Source organism: Pongo abelii, chromosome 12, assembly GCF_028885655.2.
Source record: "Pongo abelii isolate AG06213 chromosome 12, NHGRI_mPonAbe1-v2.0_pri, whole genome shotgun sequence".
Lineage (NCBI taxonomy): Eukaryota > Metazoa > Chordata > Mammalia > Primates > Hominidae > Pongo > Pongo abelii.
Genome location: NC_071997.2, coordinates 5,083,698 through 5,110,280, shown reverse-complemented (window position 1 = coordinate 5,110,280; position 26,583 = coordinate 5,083,698).

Here is a 26,583-nt window from a genome sequence, read left to right as displayed (position 1 = left end):
GATTCAACTTCTTCCTGGTTTAGTCATGGTAGAGTGTATGTGTCGAGGAATTTATCCCTTTCTTTTTTTTTTAATTTTTTTTCTTTTTATCATTGTGATTATTATTATTATTATTATTATTATTATTATTATACTTTAGGCTCTATGGTACATGTGCGCAACGTGCAGGTAAGCTACATGTGTATACATGTGCCATGCTGGTGCGCTGCACCCACCAACTCGTCATCTAGCATTAGGTATATCTCCCAATGCTGTCCCTCGCCCCTCCCCCCACCCCACAACAGTCCCCGAAGTGTGATGTTCCCCTTCTTGTGTCCACGTGTTCTCATTGTTCAATTCCCACCTATGAGTGAGAAGATGTGGTGTTTGGTTTTTTGTTCTTGCGATAGTTTACTGAGAACGATGATTTCCAATTTCATCCATGTCCCTACAAAGGATATGAACTCATCATTTTTTATGGCTGCCTAGTATTCCATGGTGTATATGTGCCACATTTTCTTAATCCAGTCTATCATTGTTGGACATTTGGGTTGGTTCCAAGTCTTTGCTATTGTGTATAATGCCGCAATAAACATACGTGTGCATGTGTCTTTATAGCAGCATGATTTATAGTCCTTTGGGTATATACCCAGTAATGGGATGGCTGGGTCAAATGGAATTTCTAGTTCTAGATCCCTGAGGAATCGCCACAGTGACTTCCACAAAGGTTGAACTAGTTTACAGTCCCACCAACAGTGTAAAAGTGTTCCTATTTCTCCACATCCTCTCCAGCACCTGTTGTTTCCTGACTTTTTAATGATTGCCATTCTAACTGGTGTGAGATGGTATCTCATTGTGGTTTTGATTTGCATTTCTCTGATGGCCAGTGATGGTGAGCATTTTTTCATGTGTTTTTTGGCTGCATAAATGTCTTCTTTGGAGGAGTGTCTGTTCATGTCCTTCGCCCACTTTTTGATGGGGTTGTTTGGTGTTTTCTTGTAAATTTGTTGGAGTTCATTGTAGATTCTGGATATTAGCCCTTTGTCAGATGAGTAGGTTGCGAAAATTTTCTCCCATTGTGTAGGTTGCCTGTTCACTCTGATGGTAGTTTCCTTTGCTGTGCAGAAGCTCTTTAGTTTAATTAGATCCCATTTGTCAATTTTGGCTTTTGTTGCCATTGCTTTTGGTGTTTTAGACATGAAGTCCTTGCCCATGCCTATGTCCTGAATGGTATTGCCTAGGTTTTCTTCTAGGGTTTTTATGGTTTTAGGTCTAACGTTTAAGTCTTTAATCCATCTTGAGTTGATTTTTGTATAAGGTGTAAGGAAGGGATCCAGTTTCAGCTTTCTACATGTGGCTAGCCAGTTTTCCCAGCACCATTTATTAAATAGGGAATCCTTTCTCCATTTCTTGTTTTTGTCAAGTTTGTCAAAGATCAGATTGTTGTAGATATGTGGCATTATTTCTGACGGCTCTGTTCTGTTCCATTGATCTATATCTCTGTTTGGTACCAGTACCATGCTGTTTTCGTTACTGTAGCCTTGTAGTATAGTTTGAAGTCAGGTAGCGTGATGCCTCCAGCTTTGTTCTTTTGGCTTAGGATTGACTTGGTGATGCGGGCTCTTTTTTGGTTCCATATGAACTTTAAAGTAGTTTTTTCCAATTCTGTGAAGAAAGTCATTGGTAACTTGATGGGGATGGCATTGAATCTGTAAATTACCTTGGGAAGGATGGCCATTTTCATGATATTGATTCTTCCTACCCATGAGCATGGAATGTTCTTCCATTTGTTTGTATCCTCTTTTATTTCCTTGAGCAGTGGTTTGTAGTTTTCTCCTTGAAGAGGTCCTTCACATCCCTTGGAAGTTGGATTCCTAGGTATTTTATTCTCTTTGAAGCAATTGTGAATGGGAGTTCACTCATGATTTGGCTCTCTGTTTGTCTGTTATTGATGTATAAGAATGCTTGTGATTTTTGTCCATTGATTTTGTATCCTGAGACTTTGCTGAAGTTGCTTATCAGCTTAAGGAGATTTTGGGCTGAGACAATGGGGTTTTCTAGATATACTATCACGTCATCTGCAAACAGGGACAATTTGACTTCTTTTTTTCCTAATTGAATACCCTTGATTTCCTTCTCTTGCCTAATTGCCCTGGCCAGAACTTCCAACACTATGTTGAATACAAGTGGTGAGAGAGGGCATCCCTGTCTTGTGCCAGTTTTCAAAGTGAATGCTTCCAGTTTTTGCCCATTCAGTATGATATTGGCTGTGGGTTTGTCATAAATAGCTCTTATTATTTTGAGATACGACCCATCAATACCCAATTTATTGAGAGTTTTTAGCATGAAGGGTTGTTGAATTTTGTCAAAGGCCTTTTCTTCACGTATTGAGATAATCATGTGGTTTTTGACTTTGGTTCTGTTTATATGCTGGATTACATTTATTGATTTGCGTATATTGAACCAGACTTGCATCCCAGGGATGAAGCCCAGTTGATCATGGTGGATAAGCTGTCTGATGTGCTGCTGGATTCGGTTTGCCAGTAATTTATTGAGGATTTTTGCATCAATATTCATCAAGGATATTGGTCTAAAATTCTCTTTTTTGATTGTGTCTCTGCCCAGCTTTGGTATCAGCATGATGCTGGCCTCATAAAATGAGTTAGGAAGGAATCCCTCTTTTTCTATTGATTGGAATAGTTTCTGAAGTAATGGTTCCAGTTCCTCCTTGGACCTCTGGTAGAATTCGGCTGTGAACCCATCTGATCCTGGACTCTTTTTGGTTGGTAAGCTATTGATTATTGCCACAATTTCAGCTCCTGTTATTAGTCTATTCAGAGATACAACTTCTTCCTGGTTTAGTCATGGGAGAGTGTATGTGTCGAGGAATTTATCCCTTTCTTTTTTTTTTAATTTTTTTTCTTTTTATCATTATGATTATGATTATTATTATTATTATACTTTAGGCTCTATGGTACATGTGCGCAACGTGCAGGTAAGCTACATGTGTATACATGTGCCATGCTGGTGCGCTGCACCCACCAACTCGTCATCTAGTATTAGGTATATCTCCCAATGCTGTCCCTCGCCCCTCCCCCCACCCCACAACAGTCCCCGAAGTGTGATGTTCCCCTTCTTGTGTCCACGTGTTCTCATTGTTCAATTCCCACCTATGAGTGAGAAGATGTGGTGTTTGGTTTTTTGTTCTTGCGATAGTATACTGAGAACGATGATTTCCAATTTCATCCATGTCCCTACAAAGGATATGAACTCATCATTTTTTATGGCTGCCTAGTATTCCATGGTGTATATGTGCCACATTTTCTTAATCCAGTCTATCATTGTTGGACATTTGGGTTGGTTCCAAGTCTTTGCTATTGTGTATAATGCCGCAATAAACATACGTGTGCATGTGTCTTTATAGCAGCATGATTTATAGTCCTTTGGGTATATACCCAGTAATGGGATGGCTGGGTCAAATGGAATTTCTAGTTCTAGATCCCTGAGGAATCGCCACAGTGACTTCCACAATGGTTGAACTAGTTTACAGTCCCACCAACAGTGTAAAAGTGTTCCTATTTCTCCACATCCTCTCCAGCACCTGTTGTTTCCTGACTTTTTAATGATTGCCATTCTAACTGGTGTGAGATGGTATCTCATTGTGGTTTTGATTTGCATTTCTCTGATGGCCAGTGATGGTGAGCATTTTTTCATGTGTTTTTTGGCTGCATAAATGTCTTCTTTGGAGGAGTGTCTGTTCATGTCCTTCGCCCACTTTTTGATGGGGTTGTTTGGTGTTTTCTTGTAAATTTGTTGGAGTTCATTGTAGATTCTGGATATTAGCCCTTTGTCAGATGAGTAGGTTGCGAAAATTTTCTCCCATTGTGTAGGTTGCCTGTTCACTCTGATGGTAGTTTCCTTTGCTGTGCAGAAGCTCTTTAGTTTAATTAGATCCCATTTGTCAATTTTGGCTTTTGTTGCCATTGCTTTTGGTGTTTTAGACATGAAGTCCTTGCCCATGCCTATGTCCTGAATGGTATTGCCTAGGTTTTCTTCTAGGGTTTTTATGGTTTTAGGTCTAACGTTTAAGTCTTTAATCCATCTTGAGTTGATTTTTGTATAAGGTGTAAGGAAGGGATCCAGTTTCAGCTTTCTACATGTGGCTAGCCAGTTTTCCCAGCACCATTTATTAAATAGGGAATCCTTTCTCCATTTCTTGTTTTTGTCAAGTTTGTCAAAGATCAGATTGTTGTAGATATGTGGCATTATTTCTGACGGCTCTGTTCTGTTCCATTGATCTATATCTCTGTTTGGTACCAGTACCATGCTGTTTTCATTACTGTAGCCTTGTAGTATAGTTTGAAGTCAGGTAGCGTGATGCCTCCAGCTTTGTTCTTTTGGCTTAGGATTGACTTGGTGATGCGGGCTCTTTTTTGGTTCCATATGAACTTTAAAGTAGTTTTTTCCAATTCTGTGAAGAAAGTCATTGGTAACTTGATGGGGATGGCATTGAATCTGTAAATTACCTTGGGAAGGATGGCCATTTTCATGATATTGATTCTTCCTACCCATGAGCATGGAATGTTCTTCCATTTGTTTGTATCCTCTTTTATTTCCTTGAGCAGTGGTTTGTAGTTTTCTCCTTGAAGAGGTCCTTCACATCCCTTGTAAGTTGGATTCCTAGGTATTTTATTCTCTTTGAAGCAATTGTGAATGGGAGTTCACTCATGATTTGGCTCTCTGTTTGTCTGTTATTGATGTATAAGAATGCTTGTGATTTTTGTCCATTGATTTTGTATCCTGAGACTTTGCTGAAGTTGCTTATCAGCTTAAGGAGATTTTGGGCTGAGACAATGGGGTTTTCTAGATATACTATCACGTCATCTGCAAAGAGGGACAATTTGACTTCTTTTTTTCCTAATTGAATACCCTTGATTTCCTTCTCTTGCCTAATTGCCCTGGCCAAAACTTCCAACACTATGTTGAATACAAGTGGTGAGAGAGGGCATCCCTGTCTTGTGCCAGTTTTCAAAGTGAATGCTTCCAGTTTTTGCCCATTCAGTATGATATTGGCTGTGGGTTTGTCATAAGTAGCTCTTATTATTTTGAGATACGACCCATCAATACCCAATTTATTGAGAGTTTTTAGCATGAAGGGTTGTTGAATTTTGTCAAAGGCCTTTTCTTCACGTATTGAGATAATCATGTGGTTTTTGACTTTGGTTCTGTTTATATGCTGGATTACATTTATTGATTTGCGTATATTGAACCAGACTTGCATCCCAGGGATGAAGCCCAGTTGATCATGGTGGATAAGCTGTCTGATGTGCTGCTGGATTCGGTTTGCCAGTAATTTATTGAGGATTTTTGCATCAATATTCATCAAGGATATTGGTCTAAAATTCTCTTTTTTGATTGTGTCTCTGCCCAGCTTTGGTATCAGCATGATGCTGGCCTCATAAAATGAGTTAGGAAGGAATCCCTCTTTTTTATTGATTGGAATAGTTTCTGAAGTAATGGTTCCAGTTCCTCCTTGGACCTCTGGTAGAATTCGGCTGTGAACCCATCTGATCCTGGACTCTTTTTGGTTGGTAAGCTATTGATTATTGCCACAATTTCAGCTCCTGTTATTAGTCTATTCAGAGATTCAACTTCTTCCTGGTTTAGTCATGGTAGAGTGTATGTGTCGAGGAATTTATCCCTTTCTTTTTTTTTTAATTTTTTTTCTTTTTATCATTGTGATTATTATTATTATTATTATTATTATTATTATTATACTTTAGGCTCTATGGTACATGTGCGCAACGTGCAGGTAAGCTACATGTGTATACATGTGCCATGCTGGTGCGCTGCACCCACCAACTCGTCATCTAGCATTAGGTATATCTCCCAATGCTGTCCCTCGCCCCTCCCCCCACCCCACAACAGTCCCCGAAGTGTGATGTTCCCCTTCTTGTGTCCACGTGTTCTCATTGTTCAATTCCCACCTATGAGTGAGAAGATGTGGTGTTTGGTTTTTTGTTCTTGCGATAGTTTACTGAGAACGATGATTTCCAATTTCATCCATGTCCCTACAAAGGATATGAACTCATCATTTTTTATGGCTGCCTAGTATTCCATGGTGTATATGTGCCACATTTTCTTAATCCAGTCTATCATTGTTGGACATTTGGGTTGGTTCCAAGTCTTTGCTATTGTGTATAATGCCGCAATAAACATACGTGTGCATGTGTCTTTATAGCAGCATGATTTATAGTCCTTTGGGTATATACCCAGTAATGGGATGGCTGGGTCAAATGGAATTTCTAGTTCTAGATCCCTGAGGAATCGCCACAGTGACTTCCACAAAGGTTGAACTAGTTTACAGTCCCACCAACAGTGTAAAAGTGTTCCTATTTCTCCACATCCTCTCCAGCACCTGTTGTTTCCTGACTTTTTAATGATTGCCATTCTAACTGGTGTGAGATGGTATCTCATTGTGGTTTTGATTTGCATTTCTCTGATGGCCAGTGATGGTGAGCATTTTTTCATGTGTTTTTTGGCTGCATAAATGTCTTCTTTGGAGGAGTGTCTGTTCATGTCCTTCGCCCACTTTTTGATGGGGTTGTTTGGTGTTTTCTTGTAAATTTGTTGGAGTTCATTGTAGATTCTGGATATTAGCCCTTTGTCAGATGAGTAGGTTGCGAAAATTTTCTCCCATTGTGTAGGTTGCCTGTTCACTCTGATGGTAGTTTCCTTTGCTGTGCAGAAGCTCTTTAGTTTAATTAGATCCCATTTGTCAATTTTGGCTTTTGTTGCCATTGCTTTTGGTGTTTTAGACATGAAGTCCTTGCCCATGCCTATGTCCTGAATGGTATTGCCTAGGTTTTCTTCTAGGGTTTTTATGGTTTTAGGTCTAACGTTTAAGTCTTTAATCCATCTTGAGTTGATTTTTGTATAAGGTGTAAGGAAGGGATCCAGTTTCAGCTTTCTACATGTGGCTAGCCAGTTTTCCCAGCACCATTTATTAAATAGGGAATCCTTTCTCCATTTCTTGTTTTTGTCAAGTTTGTCAAAGATCAGATTGTTGTAGATATGTGGCATTATTTCTGACGGCTCTGTTCTGTTCCATTGATCTATATCTCTGTTTGGTACCAGTACCATGCTGTTTTCGTTACTGTAGCCTTGTAGTATAGTTTGAAGTCAGGTAGCGTGATGCCTCCAGCTTTGTTCTTTTGGCTTAGGATTGACTTGGTGATGCGGGCTCTTTTTTGGTTCCATATGAACTTTAAAGTAGTTTTTTCCAATTCTGTGAAGAAAGTCATTGGTAACTTGATGGGGATGGCATTGAATCTGTAAATTACCTTGGGAAGGATGGCCATTTTCATGATATTGATTCTTCCTACCCATGAGCATGGAATGTTCTTCCATTTGTTTGTATCCTCTTTTATTTCCTTGAGCAGTGGTTTGTAGTTTTCTCCTTGAAGAGGTCCTTCACATCCCTTGTAAGTTGGATTCCTAGGTATTTTATTCTCTTTGAAGCAATTGTGAATGGGAGTTCACTCATGATTTGGCTCTCTGTTTGTCTGTTATTGATGTATAAGAATGCTTGTGATTTTTGTCCATTGATTTTGTATCCTGAGACTTTGCTGAAGTTTCTTATCAGCTTAAGGAGATTTTGGGCTGAGACAATGGGGTTTTCTAGATATACTATCACGTCATCTGCAAACAGGGACAATTTGACTTCTTTTTTTCCTAATTGAATACCCTTGATTTCCTTCTCTTGCCTAATTGCCCTGGCCAGAACTTCCAACACTATGTTGAATACAAGTGGTGAGAGAGGGCATCCCTGTCTTGTGCCAGTTTTCAAAGTGAATGCTTCCAGTTTTTGCCCATTCAGTATGATATTGGCTGTGGGTTTGTCATAAATAGCTCTTATTATTTTGAGATACGACCCATCAATACCCAATTTATTGAGAGTTTTTAGCATGAAGGGTTGTTGAATTTTGTCAAAGGCCTTTTCTTCACGTATTGAGATAATCATGTGGTTTTTGACTTTGGTTCTGTTTATATGCTGGATTACATTTATTGATTTGCGTATATTGAACCAGACTTGCATCCCAGGGATGAAGCCCAGTTGATCATGGTGGATAAGCTGTCTGATGTGCTGCTGGATTCGGTTTGCCAGTAATTTATTGAGGATTTTTGCATCAATATTCATCAAGGATATTGGTCTAAAATTCTCTTTTTTGATTGTGTCTCTGCCCAGCTTTGGTATCAGCATGATGCTGGCCTCATAAAATGAGTTAGGAAGGAATCCCTCTTTTTCTATTGATTGGAATAGTTTCTGAAGTAATGGTTCCAGTTCCTCCTTGGACCTCTGGTAGAATTCGGCTGTGAACCCATCTGATCCTGGACTCCTTTTGGTTGGTAAGCTATTGATTATTGCCACAATTTCAGCTCCTGTTATTAGTCTATTCAGAGATTCAACTTCTTCCTGGTTTAGTCATGGGAGAGTGTATGTGTCGAGGAATTTATCCCTTTCTTTTTTTTTTAATTTTTTTTCTTTTTATCATTGTGATTATTATTATTATTATTATTATTATTATTATACTTTAGGCTCTATGGTACATGTGCGCAACGTGCAGGTAAGCTACATGTGTATACATGTGCCATGCTGGTGCGCTGCACCCACCAACTCGTCATCTAGCATTAGGTATATCTCCCAATGCTGTCCCTCGCCCCTCCCCCCACCCCACAACAGTCCCCGAAGTGTGATGTTCCCCTTCTTGTGTCCACGTGTTCTCATTGTTCAATTCCCACCTATGAGTGAGAAGATGTGGTGTTTGGTTTTTTGTTCTTGCGATAGTTTACTGAGAACGATGATTTCCAATTTCATCCATGTCCCTACAAAGGATATGAACTCATCATTTTTTATGGCTGCCTAGTATTCCATGGTGTATATGTGCCACATTTTCTTAATCCAGTCTATCATTGTTGGACATTTGGGTTGGTTCCAAGTCTTTGCTATTGTGTATAATGCCGCAATAAACATACGTGTGCATGTGTCTTTATAGCAGCATGATTTATAGTCCTTTGGGTATATACCCAGTAATGGGATGGCTGGGTCAAATGGAATTTCTAGTTCTAGATCCCTGAGGAATCGCCACAGTGACTTCCACAAAGGTTGAACTAGTTTACAGTCCCACCAACAGTGTAAAAGTGTTCCTATTTCTCCACATCCTCTCCAGCACCTGTTGTTTCCTGACTTTTTAATGATTGCCATTCTAACTGGTGTGAGATGGTATCTCATTGTGGTTTTGATTTGCATTTCTCTGATGGCCAGTGATGGTGAGCATTTTTTCATGTGTTTTTTGGCTGCATAAATGTCTTCTTTGGAGGAGTGTCTGTTCATGTCCTTCGCCCACTTTTTGATGGGGTTGTTTGGTGTTTTCTTGTAAATTTGTTGGAGTTCATTGTAGATTCTGGATATTAGCCCTTTGTCAGATGAGTAGGTTGCGAAAATTTTCTCCCATTGTGTAGGTTGCCTGTTCACTCTGATGGTAGTTTCCTTTGCTGTGCAGAAGCTCTTTAGTTTAATTAGATCCCATTTGTCAATTTTGGCTTTTGTTGCCATTGCTTTTGGTGTTTTAGACATGAAGTCCTTGCCCATGCCTATGTCCTGAATGGTATTGCCTAGGTTTTCTTCTAGGGTTTTTATGGTTTTAGGTCTAACGTTTAAGTCTTTAATCCATCTTGAGTTGATTTTTGTATAAGGTGTAAGGAAGGGATCCAGTTTCAGCTTTCTACATGTGGCTAGCCAGTTTTCCCAGCACCATTTATTAAATAGGGAATCCTTTCTCCATTTCTTGTTTTTGTCAAGTTTGTCAAAGATCAGATTGTTGTAGATATGTGGCATTATTTCTGACGGCTCTGTTCTGTTCCATTGATCTATATCTCTGTTTGGTACCAGTACCATGCTGTTTTGGTTACTGTAGCCTTGTAGTATAGTTTGAAGTCAGGTAGCGTGATGCCTCCAGCTTTGTTCTTTTGGCTTAGGATTGACTTGGTGATGCGGGCTCTTTTTTGGTTCCATATGAACTTTAAAGTAGTTTTTTCCAATTCTGTGAAGAAAGTCATTGGTAACTTGATGGGGATGGCATTGAATCTGTAAATTACCTTGGGAAGGATGGCCATTTTCATGATATTGATTCTTCCTACCCATGAGCATGGAATGTTCTTCCATTTGTTTGTATCCTCTTTTATTTCCTTGAGCAGTGGTTTGTAGTTTTCTCCTTGAAGAGGTCCTTCACATCCCTTGTAAGTTGGATTCCTAGGTATTTTATTCTCTTTGAAGCAATTGTGAATGGGAGTTCACTCATGATTTGGCTCTCTGTTTGTCTGTTATTGATGTATAAGAATGCTTGTGATTTTTGTCCATTGATTTTGTATCCTGAGACTTTGCTGAAGTTTCTTATCAGCTTAAGGAGATTTTGGGCTGAGACAATGGGGTTTTCTAGATATACTATCACGTCATCTGCAAACAGGGACAATTTGACTTCTTTTTTTCCTACTTGAATACCCTTGATTTCCTTCTCTTGCCTAATTGCCCTGGCCAGAACTTCCAACACTATGTTGAATACAAGTGGTGAGAGAGGGCATCCCTGTCTTGTGCCAGTTTTCAAAGTGAATGCTTCCAGTTTTTGCCCATTCAGTATGATATTGGCTGTGGGTTTGTCATAAATAGCTCTTATTATTTTGAGATACGACCCATCAATACCCAATTTATTGAGAGTTTTTAGCATGAAGGGTTGTTGAATTTTGTCAAAGGCCTTTTCTTCACGTATTGAGATAATCATGTGGTTTTTGACTTTGGTTCTGTTTATATGCTGGATTACATTTATTGATTTGCGTATATTGAACCAGACTTGCATCCCAGGGATGAAGCCCAGTTGATCATGGTGGATAAGCTGTCTGATGTGCTGCTGGATTCGGTTTGCCAGTAATTTATTGAGGATTTTTGCATCAATATTCATCAAGGATATTGGTCTAAAATTCTCTTTTTTGATTGTGTCTCTGCCCAGCTTTGGTATCAGCATGATGCTGGCCTCATAAAATGAGTTAGGAAGGAATCCCTCTTTTTCTATTGATTGGAATAGTTTCTGAAGTAATGGTTCCAGTTCCTCCTTGGACCTCTGGTAGAATTCGGCTGTGAACCCATCTGATCCTGGACTCCTTTTGGTTGGTAAGCTATTGATTATTGCCACAATTTCAGCTCCTGTTATTAGTCTATTCAGAGATTCAACTTCTTCCTGGTTTAGTCATGGGAGAGTGTATGTGTCGAGGAATTTATCCCTTTCTTTTTTTTTTAATTTTTTTTCTTTTTATCATTATGATTATTATTATTATTATTATTATTATTATACTTTAGGCTCTATGGTACATGTGCGCAACGTGCAGGTAAGCTACATGTGTATACATGTGCCATGCTGGTGCGCTGCACCCACCAACTCGTCATCTAGCATTAGGTATATCTCCCAATGCTGTCCCTCGCCCCTCCCCCCACCCCACAACAGTCCCCGAAGTGTGATGTTCCCCTTCTTGTGTCCACGTGTTCTCATTGTTCAATTCCCACCTATGAGTGAGAAGATGTGGTGTTTGGTTTTTTGTTCTTGCGATAGTTTACTGAGAACGATGATTTCCAATTTCATCCATGTCCCTACAAAGGATATGAACTCATCATTTTTTATGGCTGCCTAGTATTCCATGGTGTATATGTGCCACATTTTCTTAAAAAAGTCTATCATTGTTGGACATTTGGGTTGGTTCCAAGTCTTTGCTATTGTGTATAATGCCGCAATAAACATACGTGTGCATGTGTCTTTATAGCAGCATGATTTATAGTCCTTTGGGTATATACCCAGTAATGGGATGGCTGGGTCAAATGGAATTTCTAGTTCTAGATCCCTGAGGAATCGCCACAGTGACTTCCACAAAGGTTGAACTAGGTTACAGTCCCACCAACAGTGTAAAAGTGTTCCTATTTCTCCACATCCTCTCCAGCACCTGTTGTTTCCTGACTTTTTAATGATTGCCATTCTAACTGGTGTGAGATGGTATCTCATTGTGGTTTTGATTTGCATTTCTCTGATGGCCAGTGATGGTGAGCATTTTTTCATGTGTTTTTTGGCTGCATAAATGTCTTCTTTGGAGGAGTGTCTGTTCATGTCCTTCGCCCACTTTTTGATGGGGTTGTTTGGTGTTTTCTTGTAAATTTGTTGGAGTTCATTGTAGTTTCTGGATATTAGCCCTTTGTCAGATGAGTAGGTTGCGAAAATTTTCTCCCATTGTGTAGGTTGCCTGTTCACTCTGATGGTAGTTTCCTTTGCTGTGCAGAAGCTCTTTAGTTTAATTAGATCCCATTTGTCAATTTTGGCTTTTGTTGCCATTGCTTTTGGTGTTTTAGACATGAAGTCCTTGCCCATGCCTATGTCCTGAATGGTATTGCCTAGGTTTTCTTCTAGGGTTTTTATGGTTTTAGGTCTAACGTTTAAGTCTTTAATCCATCTTGAGTTGATTTTTGTATAAGGTGTAAGGAAGGGATCCAGTTTCAGCTTTCTACATGTGGCTAGCCAGTTTTCCCAGCACCATTTATTAAATAGGGAATCCTTTCTCCATTTCTTGTTTTTGTCAAGTTTGTCAAAGATCAGATTGTTGTAGATATGTGGCATTATTTCTGACGGCTCTGTTCTGTTCCATTGATCTATATCTCTGTTTGGTACCAGTACCATGCTGTTTTCGTTACTGTAGCCTTGTAGTATAGTTTGAAGTCAGGTAGCGTGATGCCTCCAGCTTTGTTCTTTTGGCTTAGGATTGACTTGGTGATGCGGGCTCTTTTTTGGTTCCATATGAACTTTAAAGTAGTTTTTTCCAATTCTGTGAAGAAAGTCATTGGTAACTTGATGGGGATGGCATTGAATCTGTAAATTACCTTGGGAAGGATGGCCATTTTCATGATATTGATTCTTCCTACCCATGAGCATGGAATGTTCTTCCATTTGTTTGTATCCTCTTTTATTTCCTTGAGCAGTGGTTTGTAGTTTTCTCCTTGAAGAGGTCCTTCACATCCCTTGTAAGTTGGATTCCTAGGTATTTTATTCTCTTTGAAGCAATTGTGAATGGGAGTTCACTCATGATTTGGCTCTCTGTTTGTCTGTTATTGATGTATAAGAATGCTTGTGATTTTTGTCCATTGATTTTGTATCCTGAGACTTTGCTGAAGTTTCTTATCAGCTTAAGGAGATTTTGGGCTGAGACAATGGGGTTTTCTAGATATACTATCACGTCATCTGCAAACAGGGACAATTTGACTTCTTTTTTTCCTAATTGAATACCCTTGATTTCCTTCTCTTGCCTAATTGCCCTGGCCAAAACTTCCAACACTATGTTGAATGCAAGTGGTGAGAGAGGGCATCCCTGTCTTGTGCCAGTTTTCAAAGTGAATGCTTCCAGGTTTTGCCCATTCAGTATGATATTGGCTGTGGGTTTGTCATAAGTAGCTCTTATTATTTTGAGATACGACCCATCAATACCCAATTTATTGAGAGTTTTTAGCATGAAGGGTTGTTGAATTTTGTCAAAGGCCTTTTCTTCACGTATTGAGATAATCATGTGGTTTTTGACTTTGGTTCTGTTTATATGCTGGATTACATTTATTGATTTGCGTATATTGAACCAGACTTGCATCCCAGGGATGAAGCCCAGTTGATCATGGTGGATAAGCTGTCTGATGTGCTGCTGGATTCGGTTTGCCAGTAATTTATTGAGGATTTTTGCATCAATATTCATCAAGGATATTGGTCTAAAATTCTCCTTTTTGATTGTGTCTCTGCCCAGCTTTGGTATCAGCATGATGCTGGCCTCATAAAATGAGTTAGGAAGGAATCCCTCTTTTTTATTGATTGGAATAGTTTCTGAAGTAATGGTTCCAGTTCCTCCTTGGACCTCTGGTAGAATTCGGCTGTGAACCCATCTGATCCTGGACTCTTTTTGGTTGGTAAGCTATTGATTATTGCCACAATTTCAGCTCCTGTTATTAGTCTATTCAGAGATTCAACTTCTTCCTGGTTTAGTCATGGGAGAGTGTATGTGTCGAGGAATTTATCCCTTTCTTTTTTTTTTAATTTTTTTTCTTTTTATCATTGTGATTATTATTATTATTATTATTATTATTATTATTATACTTTAGGCTCTATGGTACATGTGCGCAACGTGCAGGTAAGCTACATGTGTATACATGTGCCATGCTGGTGCGCTGCACCCACCAACTCGTCATCTAGCATTAGGTATATCTCCCAATGCTGTCCCTCGCCCCTCCCCCCACCCCACAACAGTCCCCGAAGTGTGATGTTCCCCTTCTTGTGTCCACGTGTTCTCATTGTTCAATTCCCACCTATGAGTGAGAAGATGTGGTGTTTGGTTTTTTGTTCTTGCGACAGTTTACTGAGAACGATGATTTCCAATTTCATCCATGTTCCTACAAAGGATATGAACTCATCATTTTTTATGGCTGCCTAGTATTCCATGGTGTATATGTGCCACATTTTCTTAATCCAGTCTATCATTGTTGGACATTTGGGTTGGTTCCAAGTCTTTGCTATTGTGTATAATGCCGCAATAAACATACGTGTGCATGTGTCTTTATAGCAGCATGATTTATAGTCCTTTGGGTATATACCCAGTAATGGGATGGCTGGGTCAAATGGAATTTCTAGTTCTAGATCCCTGAGGAATCGCCACAGTGACTTCCACAAAGGTTGAACTAGTTTACAGTCCCACCAACAGTGTAAAAGTGTTCCTATTTCTCCACATCCTCTCCAGCACCTGTTGTTTCCTGACTTTTTAATGATTGCCATTCTAACTGGTGTGAGATGGTATCTCATTGTGGTTTTGATTTGCATTTCTCTGATGGCCAGTGATGGTGAGCATTTTTTCATGTGTTTTTTGGCTGCATAAATGTCTTCTTTGGAGGAGTGTCTGTTCATGTCCTTCGCCCACTTTTTGATGGGGTTGTTTGGTGTTTTCTTGTAAATTTGTTGGAGTTCATTGTAGATTCTGGATATTAGCCCTTTGTCAGATGAGTAGGTTGCGAAAATTTTCTCCCATTGTGTAGGTTGCCTGTTCACTCTGATGGTAGTTTCCTTTGCTGTGCAGAAGCTCTTTAGTTTAATTAGATCCCATTTGTCAATTTTGGCTTTTGTGGCCATTGCTTTTGGTGTTTTAGACATGAAGTCCTTGCCCATGCCTATGTCCTGAATGGTATTGCCTAGGTTTTCTTCTAGGGTTTTTATGGTTTTAGGTCTAACGTTTAAGTCTTTAATCCATCTTGAGTTGATTTTTGTATAAGGTGTAAGGAAGGGATCCAGTTTCAGCTTTCTACATGTGGCTAGCCAGTTTTCCCAGCACCATTTATTAAATAGGGAATCCTTTCTCCATTTCTTGTTTTTGTCAAGTTTGTCAAAGATCAGATTGTTGTAGATATGTGGCATTATTTCTGACGGCTCTGTTCTGTTCCATTGATCTATATCTCTGTTTGGTACCAGTACCATGCTGTTTTGGTTACTGTAGCCTTGTAGTATAGTTTGAAGTCAGGTAGCGTGATGCCTCCAGCTTTGTTCTTTTGGCTTAGGATTGACTTGGTGATGCGGGCTCTTTTTTGGTTCCATATGAACTTTAAAGTAGTTTTTTCCAATTCTGTGAAGAAAGTCATTGGTAACTTGATGGGGATGGCATTGAATCTGTAAATTACCTTGGGAAGGATGGCCATTTTCATGATATTGATTCTTCCTACCCATGAGCATGGAATGTTCTTCCATTTGTTTGTATCCTCTTTTATTTCCTTGAGCAGTGGTTTGTAGTTTTCTCCTTGAAGAGGTCCTTCACATCCCTTGGAAGTTGGATTCCTAGGTATTTTATTCTCTTTGAAGCAATTGTGAATGTGAGTTCACTCATGATTTGGCTCTCTGTTTGTCTGTTATTGATGTATAAGAATGCTTGTGATTTTTGTCCATTGATTTTGTATCCTGAGACTTTGCTGAAGTTGCTTATCAGCTTAAGGAGATTTTGGGCTGAGACAATGGGGTTTTCTAGATATACTATCACGTCATCTGCAAACAGGGACAATTTGACTTCTTTTTTTCCTAATTGAATACCCTTGATTTCCTTCTCTTGCCTAATTGCCCTGGCCAGAACTTCCAACACTATGTTGAATACAAGTGGTGAGAGAGGGCATCCCTGTCTTGTGCCAGTTTTCAAAGTGAATGCTTCCAGTTTTTGCCCATTCAGTATGATATTGGCTGTGGGTTTGTCATAAATAGCTCTTATTATTTTGAGATACGACCCATCAATACCCAATTTATTGAGAGTTTTTAGCATGAAGGGTTGTTGAATTTTGTCAAAGGCCTTTTCTTCACGTATTGAGATAATCATGTGGTTTTTGACTTTGGTTCTGTTTATATGCTGGATTACATTTATTGATTTGCGTATATTGAACCAGACTTGCATCCCAGGGATGAAGCCCAGTTGATCATGGTGGATAAGCTGTCTGATGTGCTGCTGGATTCGGTTTGCCAGTAATTTATTGAGGATTTTTGCATCAATATTCATCAAGGATATTGGTCTAAAATTCTCTTTTTTGATTGTGTCTCTGCCCAGCTTTGGTATCAGCATGATGCTGGCCTCATAAAATGAGTTAGGAAGGAATCCCTCTTTTTTATTGATTGGAATAGTTTCTGAAGTAATGGTTCCAGTTCCTCCTTGGACCTCTGGTAGAATTCGGCTGTGAACCCATCTGATCCTGGACTCTTTTTGGTTGGTAAGCTATTGATTATTGCCACAATTTCAGCTCCTGTTATTAGTCTATTCAGAGATTCAACTTCTTCCTGGTTTAGTCATGGGAGAGTGTATGTGTCGAGGAATTTATCCCTTTCTTTTTTTTTTAATTTTTTTTCTTTTTATCATTGTGATTATTATTGTTATTATTATTATTATTATTATACTTTAGGCTCTATGGTACATGTGCGCAACGTGCAGGTAAGCTACATGTGTATACATGTGCCATGCTGGTGCGCTGCACCCACCAACTCGTCATCTAGCATTAGGTATATCTCCCAATGCTGTCCCTCGCCCCTCCCCCCACCCCACAACAGTCCCCGAAGTGTGATGTTCCCCTTCTTGTGTCCACGTGTTCTCATTGTTCAATTCCCACCTATGAGTGAGAAGATGTGGTGTTTGGTTTTTTGTTCTTGCGATAGTTTACTGAGAACGATGATTTCCAATTTCATCCATGTCCCTACAAAGGATATGAACTCATCATTTTTTATGGCTGCCTAGTATTCCATGGTGTATATGTGCCACATTTTCTTAATCCAGTCTATCATTGTTGGACATTTGGGTTGGTTCCAAGTCTTTGCTATTGTGTATAATGCCGCAATAAACATACGTGTGCATGTGTCTTTATAGCAGCATGATTTATAGTCCTTTGGGTATATACCCAGTAATGGGATGGCTGGGTCAAATGGAATTTCTAGTTCTAGATCCCTGAGGAATCGCCACAGTGACTTCCACAAAGGTTGAACTAGTTTACAGTCCCACCAACAGTGTAAAAGTGTTCCTATTTCTCCACATCCTCTCCAGCACCTGTTGTTTCCTGACTTTTTAATGATTGCCATTCTAACTGGTGTGAGATGGTATCTCATTGTGGTTTTGATTTGCATTTCTCTGATGGCCAGTGATGGTGAGCATTTTTTCATGTGTTTTTTGGCTGCATAAATGTCTTCTTTGGAGGAGTGTCTGTTCATGTCCTTCGCCCACTTTTTGATGGGGTTGTTTGGTGTTTTCTTGTAAATTTGTTGGAGTTCATTGTAGATTCTGGATATTAGCCCTTTGTCAGATGAGTAGGTTGCGAAAATTTTCTCCCATTGTGTAGGTTGCCTGTTCACTCTGATGGTAGTTTCCTTTGCTGTGCAGAAGCTCTTTAGTTTAATTAGATACCATTTGTCAATTTTGGCTTTTGTTGCCATTGCTTTTGGTGTTTTAGACATGAAGTCCTTGCCCATGCCTATGTCCTGAATGGTATTGCCTAGGTTTTCTTCTAGGGTTTTTATGGTTTTAGGTCTAACGTTTAAGTCTTTAATCCATCTTGAGTTGATTTTTGTATAAGGTGTAAGGAAGGGATCCAGTTTCAGCTTTCTACATGTGGCTAGCCAGTTTTCCCAGCACCATTTATTAAATAGGGAATCCTTTCTCCATTTCTTGTTTTTGTCAAGTTTGTCAAAGATCAGATTGTTGTAGATATGTGGCATTATTTCTGACGGCTCTGTTCTGTTCCATTGATCTATATCTCTGTTTGGTACCAGTACCATGCTGTTTTGGTTACTGTAGCCTTGTAGTATAGTTTGAAGTCAGGTAGCGTGATGCCTCCAGCTTTGTTCTTTTGGCTTAGGATTGACTTGGTGATGCGGGCTCTTTTTTGGTTCCATATGAACTTTAAAGTAGTTTTTTCCAATTCTGTGAAGAAAGTCATTGGTAACTTGATGGGGATGGCATTGAATCTGTAAATTACCTTGGGAAGGATGGCCATTTTCATGATATTGATTCTTCCTACCCATGAGCATGGAATGTTCTTCCATTTGTTTGTATCCTCTTTTATTTCCTTGAGCAGTGGTTTGTAGTTTTCTCCTTGAAGAGGTCCTTCACATCCCTTGTAAGTTGGATTCCTAGGTATTTTATTCTCTTTGAAGCAATTGTGAATGGGAGTTCACTCATGATTTGGCTCTCTGTTTGTCTGTTATTGATGTATAAGAATGCTTGTGATTTTTGTCCATTGATTTTGTATCCTGAGACTTTGCTGAAGTTGCTTATCAGCTTAAGGAGATTTTGGGCTGAGACAATGGGGTTTTCTAGATATACTATCACGTCATCTGCAAACAGGGACAATTTGACTTCTTTTTTTCCTGATTGAATACCCTTGATTTCCTTCTCTTGCCTAATTGCCCTGGCCAGAACTTCCAACACTATGTTGAATACAAGTGGTGAGAGAGGGCATCCCTGTCTTGTGCCAGTTTTCAAAGTGAATGCTTCCAGTTTTTGCCCATTCAGTATGATATTGGCTGTGGGTTTGTCATAAATAGCTCTTATTATTTTGAGATACGACCCATCAATACCCAATTTATTGAGAGTTTTTAGCATGAAGGGTTGTTGAATTTTGTCAAAGGCCTTTTCTTCACGTATTGAGATAATCATGTGGTTTTTGACTTTGGTTCTGTTTATATGCTGGATTACATTTATTGATTTGCGTATATTGAACCAGACTTGCATCCCAGGGATGAAGCCCAGTTGATCATGGTGGATAAGCTGTCTGATGTGCTGCTGGATTCGGTTTGCCAGTAATTTATTGAGGATTTTTGCATCAATATTCATCAAGGATATTGGTCTAAAATTCTCTTTTTTGATTGTGTCTCTGCCCAGCTTTGGTATCAGCATGATGCTGGCCTCATAAAATGAGTTAGGAAGGAATCCCTCTTTTTTATTGATTGGAATAGTTTCTGAAGTAATGGTTCCAGTTCCTCCTTGGACCTCTGGTAGAATTCGGCTGTGAACCCATCTGATCCTGGACTCTTTTTGGTTGGTAAGCTATTGATTATTGCCACAATTTCAGCTCCTGTTATTAGTCTATTCAGAGATTCAACTTCTTCCTGGTTTAGTCATGGGAGAGTGTATGTGTCGAGGAATTTATCCCTTTCTTTTTTTTTTAATTTTTTTTCTTTTTATCATTGTGATTATTATTGTTATTATTATTATTATTATTATACTTTAGGCTCTATGGTACATGTGCGCAACGTGCAGGTAAGCTACATGTGTATACATGTGCCATGCTGGTGCGCTGCACCCACCAACTCGTCATCTAGCATTAGGTATATCTCCCAATGCTGTCCCTCGCCCCTCCCCCCACCCCACAACAGTCCCCGAAGTGTGATGTTCCCCTTCTTGTGTCCACGTGTTCTCATTGTTCAATTCCCACCTATGAGTGAGAAGATGTGGTGTTTGGTTTTTTGTTCTTGCGATAGTTTACTGAGAACGATGATTTCCAATTTCATCCATGTCCCTACAAAGGATATGAACTCATCATTTTTTATGGCTGCCTAGTATTCCATGGTGTATATGTGCCACATTTTCTTAATCCAGTCTATCATTGTTGGACATTTGGGTTGGTTCCAAGTCTTTGCTATTGTGTATAATGCCGCAATAAACATACGTGTGCATGTGTCTTTATAGCAGCATGATTTATAGTCCTTTGGGTATATACCCAGTAATGGGATGGCTGGGTCAAATGGAATTTCTAGTTCTAGATCCCTGAGGAATCGCCACAGTGACTTCCACAAAGGTTGAACTAGTTTACAGTCCCACCAACAGTGTAAAAGTGTTCCTATTTCTCCACATCCTCTCCAGCACCTGTTGTTTCCTGACTTTTTAATGATTGCCATTCTAACTGGTGTGAGATGGTATCTCATTGTGGTTTTGATTTGCATTTCTCTGATGGCCAGTGATGGTGAGCATTTTTTCATGTGTTTTTTGGCTGCATAAATGTCTTCTTTGGAGGAGTGTCTGTTCATGTCCTTCGCCCACTTTTTGATGGGGTTGTTTGGTGTTTTCTTGTAAATTTGTTGGAGTTCATTGTAGATTCTGGATATTAGCCCTTTGTCAGATGAGTAGGTTGCGAAAATTTTCTCCCATTGTGTAGGTTGCCTGTTCACTCTGATGGTAGTTTCCTTTGCTGTGCAGAAGCTCTTTAGTTTAATTAGATACCATTTGTCAATTTTGGCTTTTGTTGCCATTGCTTTTGGTGTTTTAGACATGAAGTCCTTGCCCATGCCTATGTCCTGAATGGTATTGCCTAGGTTTTCTTCTAGGGTTTTTATGGTTTTAGGTCTAACGTTTAAGTCTTTAATCCATCTTGAGTTGATTTTTGTATAAGGTGTAAGGAAGGGATCCAGTTTCAGCTTTCTACATGTGGCTAGCCAGTTTTCCCAGCACCATTTATTAAATAGGGAATCCTTTCTCCATTTCTTGTTTTTGTCAAGTTTGTCAAAGATCAGATTGTTGTAGATATGTGGCATTATTTCTGACGGCTCTGTTCTGTTCCATTGATCTATATCTCTGTTTGGTACCAGTACCATGCTGTTTTGGTTACTGTAGCCTTGTAGTATAGTTTGAAGTCAGGTAGCGTGATGCCTCCAGCTTTGTTCTTTTGGCTTAGGATTGACTTGGTGATGCGGGCTCTTTTTTGGTTCCATATGAACTTTAAAGTAGTTTTTTCCAATTCTGTGAAGAAAGTCATTGGTAACTTGATGGGGATGGTATTGAATCTGTAAATTACCTTGGGAAGGATGGCCATTTTCATGATATTGATTCTTCCTACCCATGAGCATGGAATGTTCTTCCATTTGTTTGTATCCTCTTTTATTTCCTTGAGCAGTGGTTTGTAGTTTTCTCCTTGAAGAGGTCCTTCACATCCCTTGTAAGTTGGATTCCTAGGTATTTTATTCTCTTTGAAGCAATTGTGAATGGGAGTTCACTCATGATTTGGCTCTCTGTTTGTCTGTTATTGATGTATAAGAATGCTTGTGATTTTTGTCCATTGATTTTGTATCCTGAGACTTTGCTGAAGTTGCTTATCAGCTTAAGGAGATTTTGGGCTGAGACAATGGGGTTTTCTAGATATACTATCACGTCATCTGCAAACAGGGACAATTTGACTTCTTTTTTTCCTGATTGAATACCCTTGATTTCCTTCTCTTGCCTAATTGCCCTGGCCAGAACTTCCAACACTATGTTGAATACAAGTGGTGAGAGAGGGCATCCCTGTCTTGTGCCAGTTTTCAAAGTGAATGCTTCCAGTTTTTGCCCATTCAGTATGATATTGGCTGTGGGTTTGTCATAAATAGCTCTTATTATTTTGAGATACGACCCATCAATACCCAATTTATTGAGAGTTTTTAGCATGAAGGGTTGTTGAATTTTGTCAAAGGCCTTTTCTTCACGTATTGAGATAATCATGTGGTTTTTGACTTTGGTTCTGTTTATATGCTGGTTTACATTTATTGATTTGCGTATATTGAACCAGACTTGCATCCCAGGGATGAAGCCCAGTTGATCATGGTGGATAAGCTGTCTGATGTGCTGCTGGATTCGGTTTGCCAGTAATTTATTGAGGATTTTTGCATCAATATTCATCAAGGATATTGGTCTAAAATTCTCTTTTTTGATTGTGTCTCTGCCCAGCTTTGGTATCAGCATGATGCTGGCCTCATAAAATGAGTTAGGAAGGAATCCCTCTTTTTTATTGATTGGAATAGTTTCTGAAGTAATGGTTCCAGTTCCTCCTTGGACCTCTGGTAGAATTCGGCTGTGAACCCATCTGATCCTGGACTCTTTTTGGTTGGTAAGCTATTGATTATTGCCACAATTTCAGCTCCTGTTATTAGTTTATTCAGAGATTCAACTTCTTCCTGGTTTAGTCATGGGAGAGTGTATGTGTCGAGGAATTTATCCCTTTCTTTTTATTTTAATTTTTTTTCTTTTTATCATTGTGATTATTATTATTATTATTATTATTATTATTATACTTTAGGCTCTATGGTACATGTGCGCAACGTGCAGGTAAGCTACATGTGTATACATGTGCCATGCTGGTGCGCTGCACCCACCAACTCGTCATCTAGCATTAGGTATATCTCCCAATGCTGTCCCTCGCCCCTCCCCCCACCCCACAACAGTCCCCGAAGTGTGATGTTCCCCTTCTTGTGTCCACGTGTTCTCATTGTTCAATTCCCACCTATGAGTGAGAAGATGTGGTGTTTGGTTTTTTGTTCTTGCGATAGTTTACTGAGAACGATGATTTCCAATTTCATCCATGTCCCTACAAAGGATATGAACTCATCATTTTTTATGGCTGCCTAGTATTCCATGGTGTATATGTGCCACATTTTCTTAATCCAGTCTATCATTGTTGGACATTTGGGTTGGTTCCAAGTCTTTGCTATTGTGTATAATGCCGCAATAAACATACGTGTGCATGTGTCTTTATAGCAGCATGATTTATAGTCCTTTGGGTATATACCCAGTAATGGGATGGCTGGGTCAAATGGAATTTCTAGTTCTAGATCCCTGAGGAATCGCCACAGTGACTTCCACAAAGGTTGAACTAGTTTACAGTCCCACCAACAGTGTAAAAGTGTTCCTATTTCTCCACATCCTCTCCAGCACCTGTTGTTTCCTGACTTTTTAATGATTGCCATTCTAACTGGTGTGAGATGGTATCTCATTGTGGTTTTGATTTGCATTTCTCTGATGGCCAGTGATGGTGAGCATTTTTTCATGTGTTTTTTGGCTGCATAAATGTCTTCTTTGGAGGAGTGTCTGTTCATGTCCTTCGCCCACTTTTTGATGGGGTTGTTTGGTGTTTTCTTGTAAATTTGTTGGAGTTCATTGTAGATTCTGGATATTAGCCCTTTGTCAGATGAGTAGGTTGCGAAAATTTTCTCCCATTGTGTAGGTTGCCTGTTCACTCTGATGGTAGTTTCCTTTGCTGTGCAGAAGCTCTTTAGTTTAATTAGATCCCATTTGTCAATTTTGGCTTTTGTTGCCATTGCTTTTGGTGTTTTAGACATGAAGTCCTTGCCCATGCCTATGTCCTGAATGGTATTGCCTAGGTTTTCTTCTAGGGTTTTTATGGTTTTAGGTCTAACGTTTAAGTCTTTAATCCATCTTGAGTTGATTTTTGTATAAGGTGTAAGGAAGGGATCCAGTTTCAGCTTTCTACATGTGGCTAGCCAGTTTTCCCAGCACCATTTATTAAATAGGGAATCCTTTCTCCATTTCTTGTTTTTGTCAAGTTTGTCAAAGATCAGATTGTTGTAGATATGTGGCATTATTTCTGACGGCTCTGTTCTGTTCCATTGATCTATATCTCTGTTTGGTACCAGTACCATGCTGTTTTGGTTACTGTAGCCTTGTAGTATAGTTTGAAGTCAGGTAGCGTGATGCCTCCAGCTTTGTTCTTTTGGCTTAGGATTGACTTGGTGATGCGGGCTCTTTTTTGGTTCCATATGAACTTTAAAGTAGTTTTTTCCAATTCTGTGAAGAAAGTCATTGGTAACTTGATGGGGATGGCATTGAATCTGTAAATTACCTTGGGAAGGATGGCCATTTTCATGATATTGATTCTTCCTACCCATGAGCATGGAATGTTCTTCCATTTGTTTGTATCCTCTTTTATTTCCTTGAGCAGTGGTTTGTAGTTTTCTCCTTGAAGAGGTCCTTCACATCCCTTGTAAGTTGGATTCCTAGGTATTTTATTCTCTTTGAAGCAATTGTGAATGGGAGTTCACTCATGATTTGGCTCTCTGTTTGTCTGTTATTGATGTATAAGAATGCTTGTGATTTTTGTCCATTGATTTTGTATCCTGAGACTTTGCTGAAGTTTCTTATCAGCTTAAGGAGATTTTGGGCTGAGACAATGGGGTTTTCTAGATATACTATCACGTCATCTGCAAACAGGGACAATTTGACTTCTTTTTTTCCTACTTGAATACCCTTGATTTCCTTCTCTTGCCTAATTGCCCTGGCCAGAACTTCCAACACTATGTTGAATACAAGTGGTGAGAGAGGGCATCCCTGTCTTGTGCCAGTTTTCAAAGTGAATGCTTCCAGTTTTTGCCCATTCAGTATGATATTGGCTGTGGGTTTGTCATAAATAGCTCTTATTATTTTGAGATACGACCCATCAATACCCAATTTATTGAGAGTTTTTAGCATGAAGGGTTGTTGAATTTTGTCAAAGGCCTTTTCTTCACGTATTGAGATAATCATGTGGTTTTTGACTTTGGTTCTGTTTATATGCTGGATTACATTTATTGATTTGCGTATATTGAACCAGACTTGCATCCCAGGGATGAAGCCCAGTTGATCATGGTGGATAAGCTGTCTGATGTGCTGCTGGATTCGGTTTGCCAGTAATTTATTGAGGATTTTTGCATCAATATTCATCAAGGATATTGGTCTAAAATTCTCTTTTTTGATTGTGTCTCTGCCCAGCTTTGGTATCAGCATGATGCTGGCCTCATAAAATGAGTTAGGAAGGAATCCCTCTTTTTTATTGATTGGAATAGTTTCTGAAGTAATGGTTCCAGTTCCTCCTTGGACCTCTGGTAGAATTCGGCTGTGAACCCATCTGATCCTGGACTCTTTTTGGTTGGTAAGCTATTGATTATTGCCACAATTTCAGCTCCTGTTATTAGTCTATTCAGAGATTCAACTTCTTCCTGGTTTAGTCATGGGAGAGTGTATGTGTCGAGGAATTTATCCCTTTCTTTTTTTTTTAATTTTTTTTCTTTTTATCATTGTGATTATTATTGTTATTATTATTATTATTATTATACTTTAGGCTCTATGGTACATGTGCGCAACGTGCAGGTAAGCTACATGTGTATACATGTGCCATGCTGGTGCGCTGCACCCACCAACTCGTCATCTAGCATTAGGTATATCTCCCAATGCTGTCCCTCGCCCCTCCCCCCACCCCACAACAGTCCCCGAAGTGTGATGTTCCCCTTCTTGTGTCCACGTGTTCTCATTGTTCAATTCCCACCTATGAGTGAGAAGATGTGGTGTTTGGTTTTTTGTTCTTGCGATAGTTTACTGAGAACGATGATTTCCAATTTCATCCATGTCCCTACAAAGGATATGAACTCATCATTTTTTATGGCTGCCTAGTATTCCATGGTGTATATGTGCCACATTTTCTTAATCCAGTCTATCATTGTTGGACATTTGGGTTGGTTCCAAGTCTTTGCTATTGTGTATAATGCCGCAATAAACATACGTGTGCATGTGTCTTTATAGCAGCATGATTTATAGTCCTTTGGGTATATACCCAGTAATGGGATGGCTGGGTCAAATGGAATTTCTAGTTCTAGATCCCTGAGGAATCGCCACAGTGACTTCCACAAAGGTTGAACTAGTTTACAGTCCCACCAACAGTGTAAAAGTGTTCCTATTTCTCCACATCCTCTCCAGCACCTGTTGTTTCCTGACTTTTTAATGATTGCCATTCTAACTGGTGTGAGATGGTATCTCATTGTGGTTTTGATTTGCATTTCTCTGATGGCCAGTGATGGTGAGCATTTTTTCATGTGTTTTTTGGCTGCATAAATGTCTTCTTTGGAGGAGTGTCTGTTCATGTCCTTCGCCCACTTTTTGATGGGGTTGTTTGGTGTTTTCTTGTAAATTTGTTGGAGTTCATTGTAGATTCTGGATATTAGCCCTTTGTCAGATGAGTAGGTTGCGAAAATTTTCTCCCATTGTGTAGGTTGCCTGTTCACTCTGATGGTAGTTTCCTTTGCTGTGCAGAAGCTCTTTAGTTTAATTAGATACCATTTGTCAATTTTGGCTTTTGTTGCCATTGCTTTTGGTGTTTTAGACATGAAGTCCTTGCCCATGCCTATGTCCTGAATGGTATTGCCTAGGTTTTCTTCTAGGGTTTTTATGGTTTTAGGTCTAACGTTT